The 14,832-nt window shown below is 37.1% G+C and overlaps 1 long non-coding RNA gene across 1 annotated transcript; it reads right to left on the bottom strand.

The window, feature by feature from the left end:
- Positions 1-498: 498 nt before the first annotated feature.
- LOC110460619 lies at positions 499-2,331 on the bottom strand. The gene is made up of 3 exons (XR_002464035.1): positions 2,204-2,331; positions 1,049-1,205; positions 499-603 (listed from the first exon to the last, which is right to left on the bottom strand). It is a non-coding gene; the product is annotated as an uncharacterized LOC110460619 (long non-coding RNA).
- Between the last annotated feature and the right edge of the window lie 12,501 nt (positions 2,332-14,832).

Raw genomic sequence — 14,832 nt, 5'->3', positions numbered from 1 at the left:
GCACATCACAATTGGCCGAAAAGGCACAAATGCAAAATGGCGGATAAACGTTACAAGAAATAGACGTGGATTTAGCCTTTACTTGAAGGATACGGCAACTTTGTCTGACAATGTTGAAGTAATTTTCAGATTCTTCAGCGGAGCAGATGTTCAGTAAACAATTTTGTATTTGTTCTTAAGACAACGTAAACAAACCCACCATTGACACCTCTTCATTAGGGGTCATAGTGCCTGCCGCAATATCTTCTTGTCCAAACTGGTAGTAGATATATCTTGCTGACTGACACGTTCCGTTATTGCGTCAGCATTGGCAGGGTTCAACCTTGTCATCGGCACGAATGGCGTACAAGATTGAAGTTACCCCATAGCTTTTTAGAAATCAGCTGAATACACATTAAATGGTTGGAAAAAAGATCCAGTTCAGTTACAAAACACATCTTTCTTTTATTGTTTATTTGATGATAATTTTTGACATATTCTTAAACTTAAAACAACATATATAAGGCAGGTTGGAGAATTTTAATAGTTTAAAATGTCATGACAAACCAAAATTAAAATATGTATTTTTGTTTCCATGTTGAGGCTTCTTTTATCAAATCGTACCTGTATAAAAGAAACGATAAACAAATTATAATGCTACATTTATTTATATTTAAAACTATCCTTTAAAATTGTAAGAGAGATTTCCAGAAAAATATATCATGAACAGTGGTACAATGTATCAAACTATACAACAAAGTAACAAGTTACATTACAGTCATATGTGTACACGTGTATACCACTGATCCTCCCTAGAAAACGGCTTTTCTATCATTGAATACACATACACGATATATACACTTAAATGAACTAGATTGTGTACTTTACTGGACATAGCCATTATGGATGCCAACTGGAACTGACAAATTGAAAATGAAGCGTTATAAAATCCTATCGTTCAGTAAAATGCATGTTATTTAGAAGGAACACATCTGCAGGAAAGGAATAACACAACATTTCCATGGCAGTGACAATTGTAATAATATATTAACTTAGTGGTACTATATACCTTTAGTAAGGAATCGATCATCTGTCTTTGTCGTGTTATTAGCCGCGGTAAAGTGGACAGCACTTCAGCCCTGGCTGGTAATCACACTGTCCACTGCGCCTCTCACCAGGACTACACTGCCAGGTTTGACTGCACCGACATCCAGATCCAAACTGACCTAAAAGAAAAGGAAGAACATTTCATGCGAAGACAAGAACCTTGTGTATCTGAATGCACTGTAGTATCAATAATAACCGTAAAGCAGGACCAAGGTGAGATACAGATATGGTGATATAATGTGTCCAGTATTTCTACTACTATAATGAATCTTTGATACCAGCTGTAGCATTTATTCTGCAATCCTTGATGTATATAGACGTTGGTATCTTTTCCTTAACGACATTTAAAGAGATGGATGAACAATATTTAGTTAAAAAGAGGTAGAAAAAAACAACAACTTAACACTGGATCGGAAACAATAAATAATAAAGAAATATAGGAACAGATTACACTATTGTGACGTCACAAATCCTGTCGTGACTGCAGTAATGTTTCATTTCCAAAAACTGCACGAACTTACGCTAGAAGCGTAAAATAGCTAAACAAATCATAACTAGCCAATAAACATGCACATGTTAATATATACAATGGATTTTTTAGACAGCTGTTTTCTGGTCCTAAGAAAACACAATCATATTGCTGACACACGCAATAATACTAGAGAACGCTTCATCATAGTTTGTCGACAATACCATTACGTTTATAAGCCATAACTCATTCACATATCCATCGCTTAAGTCAACTCTTCCTAAAGTCGTTTATAATTTTTTTTATAAAAAGAGGTACTTACACAAAATATTTTTTTTTGTGCTTCACAAAATAATCATAGCGTAAATCATGTTGCGTCTCTTTCAATTGCTTTAAAAGGTGTAGTTATATTCAAATAGTACCGATTATAAATAAAGGAAACTAAGATTATGAATACGTATATTTTACAAAACTGATCAAATACTTAGTAAGGTTTATTACTCGTTAATACACTAAAAATTGATAATGACCTATTTTATAATTATTTTGTTTTTGAAATCAGATTCACAGTTACGTCAAGCTAAGTAGTCTGATAAACCTGAATGGATTGAATACCATAAAATATGGAAATGAAAGTCCAATACTCACCGCTTACTGGGGGTACACCAAGGCACATCAGACCTACGGTCACCAAGAGGATTGCGAGTACAAGTTTGTTGTTCATCATTGACTAGGTAATGTCTCAACGAACACCAATGGTCACATTCACAGCGATACGAATATTTATATGGTAAGTAAACATGTTCGTCATCAATCAAATGGAGCATGATGCATCCTTTACATCATTCTACAACGTCAAAGGCATGTCCTTTATCAAAATATGTCGTCAAATCGTTAATTATCGTAATGTTTATCGTATACATCATTGTCATTTACTTTTATCCTTTATGTTGTAGTCATACCATATCATTAATCAAATATTGAAAAAAACAAAATAACAAAAATAAAATCCCATGTATCTTCCTTCTGCCATTTTTAATAACAATTTATGTAAATTAACTACATGTATTTATCGTATTATAACGTTGTCTTCTATCTTGATTTAGTGATAATAAACCCTGTTAAACTGTAAATATCAGCAATGTCCTTTTGATTTTAGACTAACAAAATAATTCTGGAAGATAATATTGATTTATGTTTTACTTGCTTTGTCAACTCACAATATGGTCATAACTAATTTATGCAAAGTTAATCTCAAACCAAAACTATGTTTATGATTTTTTTTTGGTCCATGACAGAGCCTGTTGCTGTTGTTATTTGAATCTTTACAACGCAAACATTTCAATTTTGTACACATTTTTTAGTAATAGTAAAATCAAAAGTTTACAATTTATTTTTGATAAATATATTGTATGTAATCTGTGCTTATGTCAAACTGGAATATATTGAAAATAGGTTTTATTCTGGCAATATTAAAACATACATAACCTAAACAAATGTTTGATATAGTCAACTATATATTATGCAATTGACAGCTTATTTAAGGATCCCTGCACCATGTCCTATATAGAGTAACCTCCCCTTAACTTCCGTTTTGATATAACTGAAACACAGTTGGACCAAGACACTTATGTTGACCAAGTACATGTAGCTCAGTCGGTTAGAGGGATCGTATATCAAACTGAAGTCCGGAGTTTGAAATCCGGTCTGGGACATGGACTTCTTTTATTCAGAACACTGTTGTTGATTATATTTTGTTTAATTGATCTTTATTATTTCTCACAATTGTCGAGAAAGATAAGGTTTTCTTTTCAGAAATGGTTAATCAAAGCTATGGTCGAGCCGTACAAATCAGTTTCCAACACTGAGTTACATTTATCAGAAGTACAAATGTAGAACGGCAATCCTTCTGTGATGTCATTGATATCTTTACACATTTTCAAACAAATGAAGTATGTATCTTTTGCTCATCAACGACTTTCTCTGTAGATAAATTAAAGGGTGACAGCATCACAGGTGGCGTTTAGTTTTGTCGGCCATTACATTAACACGTGTACAGGAAAAATGGAAAAAAGTTTGATATATAATTTTGAAATATACATTTATCTTTTTATTTACAATCTGTTTATATATTACATGTATATACAGACACATACGAAGAAGACAACAACTCGACATGTCAGTTATGTCAACCTGACATTGCTTGTGTGATTGGGTGTGGTTTTGTTTGGTGAATGTAAAGTTTGAATCTGTGACCTATGACTGAGTCAGCAGTACGTTGGTGACATCAATCAGTTTTAGAGTCTCAGGATAGACACGTATATCAACACTAATTTGCAACATTACAAACTGTATCATTTGGTTTTTAATGTTCGTGCTTATAAAGGAATTAGATACAATTATTATTAACAACATATCCTCAATACCTACATGAAAAAAACCCAGTACATAAAAATATAACTTTTATCAATTTTGTCAAAAGCATGTCTAACGATTTTTTTTCGAATACGTGATCATTTTATAAATAGTCATATTTATAAAAATAATATAGTTTATGTTTCTAAGAGTCGTTTTTTTAATTTTAATTTTTGAAGTACGTGTGTAATAGTATAAGGTTGAAACTGTTAAATACTGGTTGGATTCATATTATAATAAAACTATTATAATGATGCTATTGATGTAAACCAATATTATGCTATTGACATTATTTTACCATTTTACAAACATAACATATGATAATGTTATTGCTTAAGTATGATTTTATAACTATTTTATAACATTATACTTATATAAATGCTAAAATGAGACTTATCTATAACATAAGTATCCATCCGAACAATGGCAATAATAGCCAAATATTAATACTTGATATCTTTCGAAACACGTGAATTGATTCAAGATTGCGCAATGTTTGGTATTTGCTGTGCCATACATAGCGAACTTCACGGTGACGATGTCTTTCTGCAATATCCTTCAAAACTGACAACTGTACGTCATGGACAATTCGCACCTGCGACAATGTTTCTTAACTCCCTACTACATCAACATACATGATCAATTTCTAATACCAGATGTAGTAATAATCATTTGATCAACAACACATGTTATAACATTTGTTTATGGATAAGGTAATTATGCTTACTGTAAAGTAAACATTCTTGCGGGCTGATATTTTAGCATTGTGACTTTTAAAACCTCTCACGGTGTGGAAATGTTTGTGTCGGCAACGTTTCTTAAATATTGATATATCATACAAACATGAGTCTATAGTTTATATAATCTATGAATGAATGTTTTCGGTAGATATTACTCAAAAAGAAAAACGCGAGATTTTCCACGCCGCAAAAAATCCACTTTGACAGTATTTATACGGCAGATGTAAAACACGTACTCTTACGCTTGTTAATTGGAAATTAAAATACGCGTGTTATGTTAATGTATTCAGTATTTTTGCCCATTGATCAATGTTTGCGGCTGATGGAGGGGCTATCTGACATGACAACTCTTAACTTGGTTCAGTATGACCTCCGCATGACAGAGACATGAATGTGCAGAAAATTAATATAACAACTACATTGTATAAAAAATAAGTATTATTCACACATGTTTTACAATCGTATTTGATGGGGCAGTTCTATACATGGTAGCACGTTGTTAACTGTTTTTTTAGAATTAACCAGGAAACAAATCGGGATTATAATTGTTTCACTGATGTTGTCATTAAGCAGACACCAATCTGTGTTGGGTTCATTTCCTCGTTCGTTATTGATAGCAGTTTTAAGTCGTTTCACTTAAGGATCCCTGTCCCATAATATGCAAAACACAAAATATACAGTTACGCCCACTAATTTCGGTTTAGATATATCTGTAGCGCGACTTAACAAGGGTACTTTTGTTGACAAGGTCACGTAGTAGATAAGTCCGAAAATTGATTATCAAAGCTGAAAGTAAGTCCGGGAAATCGTTTTAAGTGCACGATTCTTAGCATGGTAAAATATAGTGAAATTGTGTGTGCATTGTATAGGTCTGGAATAGTTTGAAAATATTGGTCGACCATTGGATTTTTTTTTCTTTTTTTCTTTCTTTTACGTCCTTTTAACAGCTATGGCCATTTAAGGATGTGCCAGGTTTCGGTGGTGGAGGAAAGCCGGAGTTCCCGAGGAAAAAACACCGACCAGCGGCCAGTACCTGGAAACTTCCCCACGTAGGTCTCGAGCCCGCGACCAAGTGATGGATGGCTAGTGGTGGCAGAATGTCAGACGCCTTAACCAATTGGTCACCGTGGTCCCTTTCGGCCGTTGGACCTGACTGATTTGATTTAAGGATAAATCACAATTTCAATTATTCGAATGTAAACATATTTTTAAGCGATTGTTTCGATTATTTACTTTACATTAAAAAGAAACACAGTAAAGGTCGATACATATTCATAATTCCAAATAACAAATGTAGAATAGTTGTCAAAATTTTCCTTTCTTTTTAAAGACGGGTATTTTGGGGTGCAGTCTGTTGCAACACTGAAGATGAATGTCATGTTAACATGAAAATAATATTAGGTTTTAAGAAAATATTTTTTCGTTATGATCGATTCTGTCTGAGCTTGGTATTGCATTCATTTTGATTTTAGTTTAATTCCATTTTTCAAGGAATAGTCAGGTGAGATGTGTTTACAATGTATTTGTCCTCGAGGAGCCATTTGGTAATTACAAACACAGTTTATAAAAAGGGGCATAGCAATATATATTGAGATTTTACTTGTTTGTAAATATATAGAGTCTGCCGCAATGGCTCTCCAGCTCAAGATCGGTACCAGAGTTATTGAGACTGTCCCAGCCGTTTAAAACCTAGGGGTATATTTTGATGATTCACTGAACATGGAGAAACATGTGAACGCTATTGCCAAATCCTGTTACTACCAGATCAGGAACATCGGCTGTATTCGGCAGTTTATAACTGAAGATGCATGCAAGATTTTGGTGCATATGGTTACACGCTGCTCTGTGGTGTATCTGACACACTAACTAATCGTCTGCAGAGGGCCATGAACACTGCAGCACGGCTGGTTATTCGTATTCGAAAGAAAGAGCACATCACACCTGTGCTTTATTCATTGCAATGGCTACCTGTCTAAAATCCATCATTTAGAATATGTAAAGGCCATCATTAGGAACATTAAAAGGTCGTCAGTGAGAACATGTAAAGAGCGTCAGTTAGAACATGTTAATGCCATCATAAAGAACATATAAAGGCCATCATTTAGAACATGTTAAGGCCGTTATCAAGAACATGTAAAGGCCATCATCACGAACATGTTAATGCCATCATTTAGACCATGTCGATGCCATCATTATGAACATGTAAAGGTCGTCATCACGAGCATGTTACGACTATCATAAAGAACATGTAACGACCACAATTAAGAACATGTACAGGCCATCATCACGAGCATGTTACGACTATCATAAAGAACATGTAACGACCACCATTAAGAACATGTAAAGGCCATCATTAGGAACATGTTAATGCCATCATTAAAGGCCATCATTAGGAACATTTAAAGGTCGTCAGTTAGAACATGTGAAGGCTGTCAGTTAGAACATGTAAAGGCCATCATTAAGAACATGTTCAGGCCATCATTTAGAACATGTACAGGTCATCATCACGAACATCTTAATGCCATACTTTAATATATGTAAATGCCATCATTAAAACATGTCAATGCCATCATTTAGAACATGAAAAGACCATCATTAGGAACATGTAAAAGCCTTCATTTAGAACATGTTAAGGCCATCATCACAAACATGTTACAACCATCGTGAAGAACATGTAAAGGCCATCATTAAATACATGTAAAGGCTGTCATTAAAAACATGTAAAGGCCGTCATCAAGAACATGTAAAGACCGTCATAAAAAACATGTCAGTGCCATTATTTAGAACATTTAAAGATGGTCAGTTAGAACATGTAAAGGCCGTCAGTTAGAACATGTTAATGCCATCATTAAGAACATATAACGGCCCTCATTTAGAACATTGTAAGGCCATCAATAGGAACATGTAAATGTCATCATCACGAACATGTTAATGCCATCATTAAGAAAATGTAAAGGCCGTCATTAGGAGCATTTAAATGTCGTCAGTTAGAACATGTGAAGGCCGTCAGTTAGAACATGTTAAAGCCATCATTTAGAACATGTACAGGCCATCATCACGAACATGTTAATGCCATCATTTAGAACATGTAAAAGCCGTTACTTAGAACACGCTAAGGCCATCATCACAAACTTTTTACGACTATCATTAAACACATGTTAATGCCATCATTTAAAACATGTTATACCATCATTAGAAACATTTAAAGGTCGTCAGTTAGAACATGTAAAGGCCGTCAGTTAGAACATGTACAGGCCATCATTTAGAACATATACAGGCCATCATCACGAACAGGTCAATGCCATCATTAGGAACATGTAAAGACCGTCGTTTAGAACATGTAAAGGACATCATCACGAACATGTAAAGACCATCATTTAGAACATATAAAGGACATCATCACGAACATGTAAAGACCATCATAAAGAAATTGTAAAAACAATCATTAGGAACATGTAAATATCATCATTAGGAACATGTAAAGGCCATCATTTAGAACATGTACAGGCCATCATCTCGAACATGTAAAGGCCATCATTAAGAATATGTAAAGGCCTTTATTTAGAACATATCAAGGCCATTATTTAGATCATGTTAAGACAATCATTAGAACATGTAAATGCCATCATCACGAACATGTAAAGACCATCAAAAAGGAACGGTACAGATCGTCATGAGGAACATGTAACGGTCATCATTAGAAACAGGTAAAGGCCGTCATCAAGATCATGTAAAGGCCATCATCAAAAGCATGTTAATTCCATCGTTTATAACATGAAAAGGCATTCATAATGAACATGTTAACGTCGTCAGTTAGAACATGTGAAGGCTGTCAGTTAGAACATGTTAAGGCCATCATTCAGAACATGTACAGGCCATCATCGCGAACATGTAAATGCCGTCATTTAGAACATGTAAAGGCCATCATCACGAGCATGTTACGACCATCATAAAGAACATGTAACGACCACCATTACGAACATGTAAAGGCCATCATTAGGAAAATTTAAAGGTCGTCAGTTAAAACGTGTAAAGGCCATCATTAGGAACATTTAAAGGTCGTCAGTTAGAACATGTGAAGGCTGTCAGTTAGAACATGTAAAGGCCATCATTAAGAACATGTACAGGTCATCATCACGAACATCTTAATGCCATCATTTAATACATGTAAAGCCCATCATTAAAAACACGTCAATGCCATCATTTAGAACATGAAAAGGCCATCATTAGGAACATGTAAAAGCCGTCATTTAGAACATGTTAAGGCCATCATCACAAACATGTTACAACCATCGTGAAGAACATGTAAAGGCCATAATTAAGAACATGCATTTAGGCCATCATTTGGTACATGTAAAGCCCATCATTTAGAACATGTAAAGACCATAAGAAGGCACATGTAAAGGCCATCATTAGGAACATGTAAAGGCCGTCATTAGAAACATGTAAAGGCCGTCATCAAGAACATGTAAAGGCCGTCATAAAAAAACATGTCAGTTCCATTATTTAGAACATTTAAAGATGGTCAGTTAGAACATGTAAAGGCCGTCAGTTAGAACATGTAAAGGCCGTCAGTTAGAACATGTTAATGCCGTCATTAAGAACATATAACGGCCCTCATTTGGAACATTGTAAGGCCATCATTAGGAACATGTAAAGGTCATCATCACGAACATGTTAATGCCATCATTAAAACAATGTAAAGGCCGTCATTAGGAACATTTAAATGTCGTCAGTTAGAACATGTGAAGGCCGTCAGTTAGAAGATGTTAAGGCCATCATTTAGAACATGTACAGGCCATCATCACGAACATGTTAATGCCATCATTTAGAACACGCTAAGGCCATCATCACAAACATGTTACGACCATCATTAAACACATGTTAATGCCATCATTTAAAACATGTTATACCATCATTAGAAACATTTAAAGATCGTCAGTTAGAACATGTAAAAGTCGTCAGTAAGAACATGCTAAGGCCATCATTTAGAACATGTACAGGCCATCATCACGAACAGGTCAATGACATCATTAGGAACATGTAAAGGCCACAATTAGGACTATGTAAACGGTGTCATTTAGAATATGTAAAGGCCATCATTAAGAACATGTAAAGGCAATCATTAGGAACATTTTAAGGTTGTCAGTTTGAACATGTTAATGCCATCATTAAGAGCATATAAAGGCCATCATTAAACACATGTTAATGCCATCATTTAAAACATGTAAATCCGATCATTAGGAACATTTAAAGGTCGTCTGTTAGAACATGTTAAGGCCATCATTTAAAACATGTACAGGCCATCATCACGAACATGGCAATGCCATCATTAGGAACATGTGAAGGCCTCGTTTAGAACATGTAAAGGACATCATCACGAACATGTAAAGACCATCATAAAGAAGATGTAAAGACCATCATTAGGAACATGTAAAGGTCATCATTAGGAACATGTAAATGCCATCATTGAGAACATGTACAGGCCATCATCACGATCATGTAAAGGCAATAATTAAGAACATGTACATGCCATCATCACGAACAGGTCAATCCCATCATTAGGAACATGTAAAGGCCGTCATTTAGAACATGTAAAGGACATCATCACGAACATGTAAAGACCATCATAAATAAATTGTAAAGACCATCATTAGAAACATGTATATATCATCATTTGAAACATGTAAAGGCCATCATTAAGAACATGTACAGGCCATCATCAAGAACATGTAAAGGCCATCATTAAGAACATGTAAAGGCCGTCATTTAGAACATATCAAGACCATCATTTAGATCATGTTAAGACAATCATTTAGAACATGTAAATGCCATCATCACGAACATGTAAAGACCATCAAAAAGGAACGGTACAGATCGTCATTAGGAACATGTAACGGTCATCATTGGGAACATGTAAAGGCCGTCATTAAGAATATGAAAAGGCCGTCATAAAAAGCATGTTAATGCCATCGTTTAGAACATGTAAAGGCCATTTATTAGGAACATTTAAAGGTCGTCAGTTAGATCATGTAAATACCGTCAGTTAGAACATGTTAATGCCATCATAAAGAACATATAAAGCCATCATTTAGAACATGTTACTGCCATCATTAAGAACATGTTAAGGCCATCATTTAGATTTTGCTACTTTATGGTAATTATCGATGTTGAAAGCAGATTATAAATGATAATTATTATGAGTAGAACTATACTTGGTTATGCTATTTGTATTTAATCACAATTCTCTAATGTTGTGTGTGTTAGTGACAAATGTATTTTGTTATAGTTAGGAAGGTTAGGACTTACAACTGTCACCTTTACTTGGCAGCAAACCATGTCGGGACAGCAGGAACAAACCTCAGACCGAAGAAGCACTCGAATTGGTCAGCAACAGGACCAGTTGTTCTTCGAGATTGGAGCTGGTTGGAATTAGGGGGAACGCGGTAATGCTTTGAACTCTATTCCATTTACACCATATGAACGTCCTGTGTGGACACTAGGTGTACATTTATCCTTCGTGGAAAGGAGTCCTGTGTGGACCTTATGCAGAGTCCTTTGTGGACATTTGCCTTTAATCCTGTGTGGATACTTTGAGACTTGTCTGGACACATTGAATCCTGTGTGGATATTCCATAGTGTCTCTCATATATATTTTGAAAACCTGTGTGGACATTCGTCATATATATATTTGGAATCCTGTGTGGAAATTTGCTGTAGTACTACCGAGTCCTTCGTGGAGTGGTGACAGAGACTGTAGTTACCTTGTGTAATTATTCCTAGTATTTTGTATGCGAGGAGTGTGTTAGAGAGTGAGCTTTGTAAATATCGTCATGATCGTATATTGTCATTATTGTGGTAATTGTACATTATATTTAATTAATTGTGAATATTGATGTTTGTTATTTGTTGATTCGTGGTACGAGTGATCCCGCTGTTCGTCCTGCGTTACAAAATTGGTGGCAGCGGTGGGATGAACGACGTTTGGTTATTCGTACTTTGAATCTTCATATGCTAGGCAATAGGATAGAGTTTGAGAGAGATATTTTTCGTGCTTGGGCATACTGTTACTTACTTTTTCCCATTTCTATAAGTGTCAGTTTAATTCCGGGAAATGCATTGGTAAGTAAAGCCTATAGGATCAAGACAGGTGAAATGCATTGGTAAGTTAAACTTACAGGATCAAGACCGAGAGAGCATCTGCAACTTATTGGTGAGGTTAAACCTATTGTTGCGTCATTTTTGTCTGTGGTATAAGTATTGTACTTTCCAGCGTTAGGTTTATTCATATCCGGAAACATGTCTACCTTAGAGGAATTGGTTATTCTTGGGAAAAAGATGCAATACGAGGGCGAGGCCTTACAACAGTTTGTTAGTGACCAACAAGCTCGAGATAGAGATGAGCGGGAGCAGGAAAGGTCTTTTAGACAAGAGCAGGCCAACTTAGAAGCAGAGCGCATGCGTTAGAAGGAACATCAACGTCAGTTGGAGCTTCTTCAAGTAGGAAATCGTGCAGCACCCGGAAATGGTCATCCTCAGGGGGACACATTAAGACGCGGACCGAAGTTACCGGCCTTTGATGAAGCGCATGATAATATGGACGCCTATATACAGCGGTTCGAGAGGTATGCTGAGGCTCAGAAATGGCATCGTGACCATTGGGGCGCTACTTTGAGTGCACGTCTGAAGGGGAAAGCGCTTGGAGTATTTTCGCGTTTACCTGTGGAGAGGGCATTGGGCTTTGACGAGTTGAAAAAAGCTTTATTACTAAGGTTTGAGATGAAAGAGGAGGGCTTCAGAAAGTCTTTTAGAACGGCAAAACCGAAGGGAGCTGAGACATTTACCCAGTTTACAGTCCGACTTCAATACTTCAGAGAGAGATGGGTGAAAATTAGCCAGACCGAAAAGACGTACACCAAACTTCTCGACTTGATGCTCAGGGATCAGTTTGTTTATTATTGTAGTCCTGACTTGGCATTGTTCCTGAAGGAGAGGATACCATCGGCAATAGGGGAGATGGTGAGATTGGCAGATCAATTCGTTGAAGCGCGTGGGACTAAAGCTAGTCAGTTTGTTAACAAGGGACAGAAGCACCAACCGATTAGGACTCAAGGAACTGGAACATCTGATGCATATCGACAACATAACCAGTATTCATCGAAGGAGCGGAAGTGCTATAACTGCGGAAAGCCGGGACATTTGTCATTTGAATGTCGTGCTAAGAAGAATGGTAGTGGAGGCAAGGTTGCAGTCATAACTGAGAAAACGGGTCGTTAGAAAAGGAAAGAACATAACCAACTCCAAAAGAAACAGAGGCAGTAACTCTTGGTGTTTCCGTGTCTACTGGTATGCCAATTGAAGAAGGATGTGTTGGTGACAACAAAGTCAGCGTGCTTCGTGACACCGGATGAAGTGGTGTTGTAGTAAGAAAGTGTTTTGTGAACAAGGACTGGTACACTGCTAGGGTGCAGGTTTGTACACTCGCTGATGGTTCATAGCTTGAAGTTCCTATTGCTATTGTGGACGTTGACACACCGTACTATAAAGGCCAGACTGAAGCTTGGGTATTGGAAGCGCCACTGTATGATGTTATCATAGGAAATGTCAGAGGAGCTCTACCACCTGCTCAACCGGACAAGGATTGGAGGGAAAGGGAACCACCTGTTCACGCGGTAGAAACTTGAGATCATGTGAATCTTATTAGCCACTTAAAGTACCCGAGGGTATCCAAGATGTTGGAAGTGCAGAAGATTTTAAGGAGGCACAGCAGCAAGACAAGACACTTGATAAATTCCGGAAGTTAGCTTCTGAGGAGGAGGTTCACGAACGTGATGATGGAGGGTCCAGTAAAAAATATTACCAGAAAGGTCTTATGTACTGGAAATTCCAGAGTCCCAGAGTGATGAATGGGAAACTGTTCAGACAGTTGGTGGTTCCTGAGAAGTACCGTGAGAGAGTGATTAAACTGGCACATGACTCAATCATGTCAGGACATTTGACAGCTAAACGGACAGCGAGCAGAGTTCTTTCAGAGTTCTTCTGGCCGGGTGTACAGGCGGATGTAGTGCGTTTCTGCAGATCATGCGACATATGTCAGAGGACATTTCCAAAAGGAAGAATCCTAAAGGCTCCACTTGGCGATATGGCACTGATCGACGTGCCATTTAGGAGGGTTGCTGTGGATTTAATTGGACCACTTCAACCTGCTTCGGATCGTGGGAATCGCTTTATTCTGACAGTCGTTGACTACGCCACCAGGTATCCAGAGGCAGTTGCATTGAGGAGTATAGAGACAGAACGAGCTGCAGAAGCACTGGTCGACATCTTCAGTAGAGTCGGAATTCCCTCAGAGATGCTCAGTGATCAAGGAGCCCGATTCACTTCAGGCCTGATGAGAGAGGTTAGCAGATTACTGTCTATTAAGCAGCTGACCACGACACCTTACCATCCTATGTGCAATGGCCTTGTGGAAAGATTAAATGTACCTTAAAACAGATGCTTCGGAAGATGAGTGTTGAGAGGCCAAAATATTGGGACAGGTTTATCAATCCCCTGCTGTTTGCGTATCGGGAGGTTCCTCAGGAATCATTAGGATTTTCACCATTTGAGATTCTATATGGACGTGCAGTCCGAGGACCGATGATGATTCTTCGTGAGTTGTTGACGAAGGACATACAGGATGAGGAGGTGAAGACGACGTATACCTACGTAATGGACCTCACTGAGAGAATGGAAGAGACATGTAAGGTAGCGACAGATAACCTGAGAATGGCAAAGGCAAAACAGAAGAGACACTTCAACCGACGGGCAAAGCAACGAGACTTGAAAGTAGACGACAAAGTGTTGGTTCTCTTGCCGACAAAAACGAACAAACTACTGATGCAGTGGAAGGGGCCATACAGAGTTGTTAAGAAGGTGGGACCAACTGACTACCATGTCGACAGAGATGGCAAGATCAAAACTCTTCACATGAACCTTCTGAAGTAGTATGAGGAAAGAAAAGAGGCTGGGAGCCAGCAAGATATTGCGATGGGAGGTGCATTATCTTGTGTGATGGCGATTGTCATTGAGGAAGAGGAAACGGAGGAGCCAGATTCAGAAGGTGTACTAAAGACGATTCCA

This window comes from Mizuhopecten yessoensis, unplaced genomic scaffold, assembly GCF_002113885.1.
Source record: "Mizuhopecten yessoensis strain PY_sf001 unplaced genomic scaffold, ASM211388v2 scaffold1379, whole genome shotgun sequence".
NCBI classification, from domain to species: Eukaryota; Metazoa; Mollusca; class Bivalvia; order Pectinida; family Pectinidae; genus Mizuhopecten; species Mizuhopecten yessoensis.
Note: the sequence above shows the minus strand (reverse complement) of the source record. Positions and strands in the feature narration are given on the sequence as shown.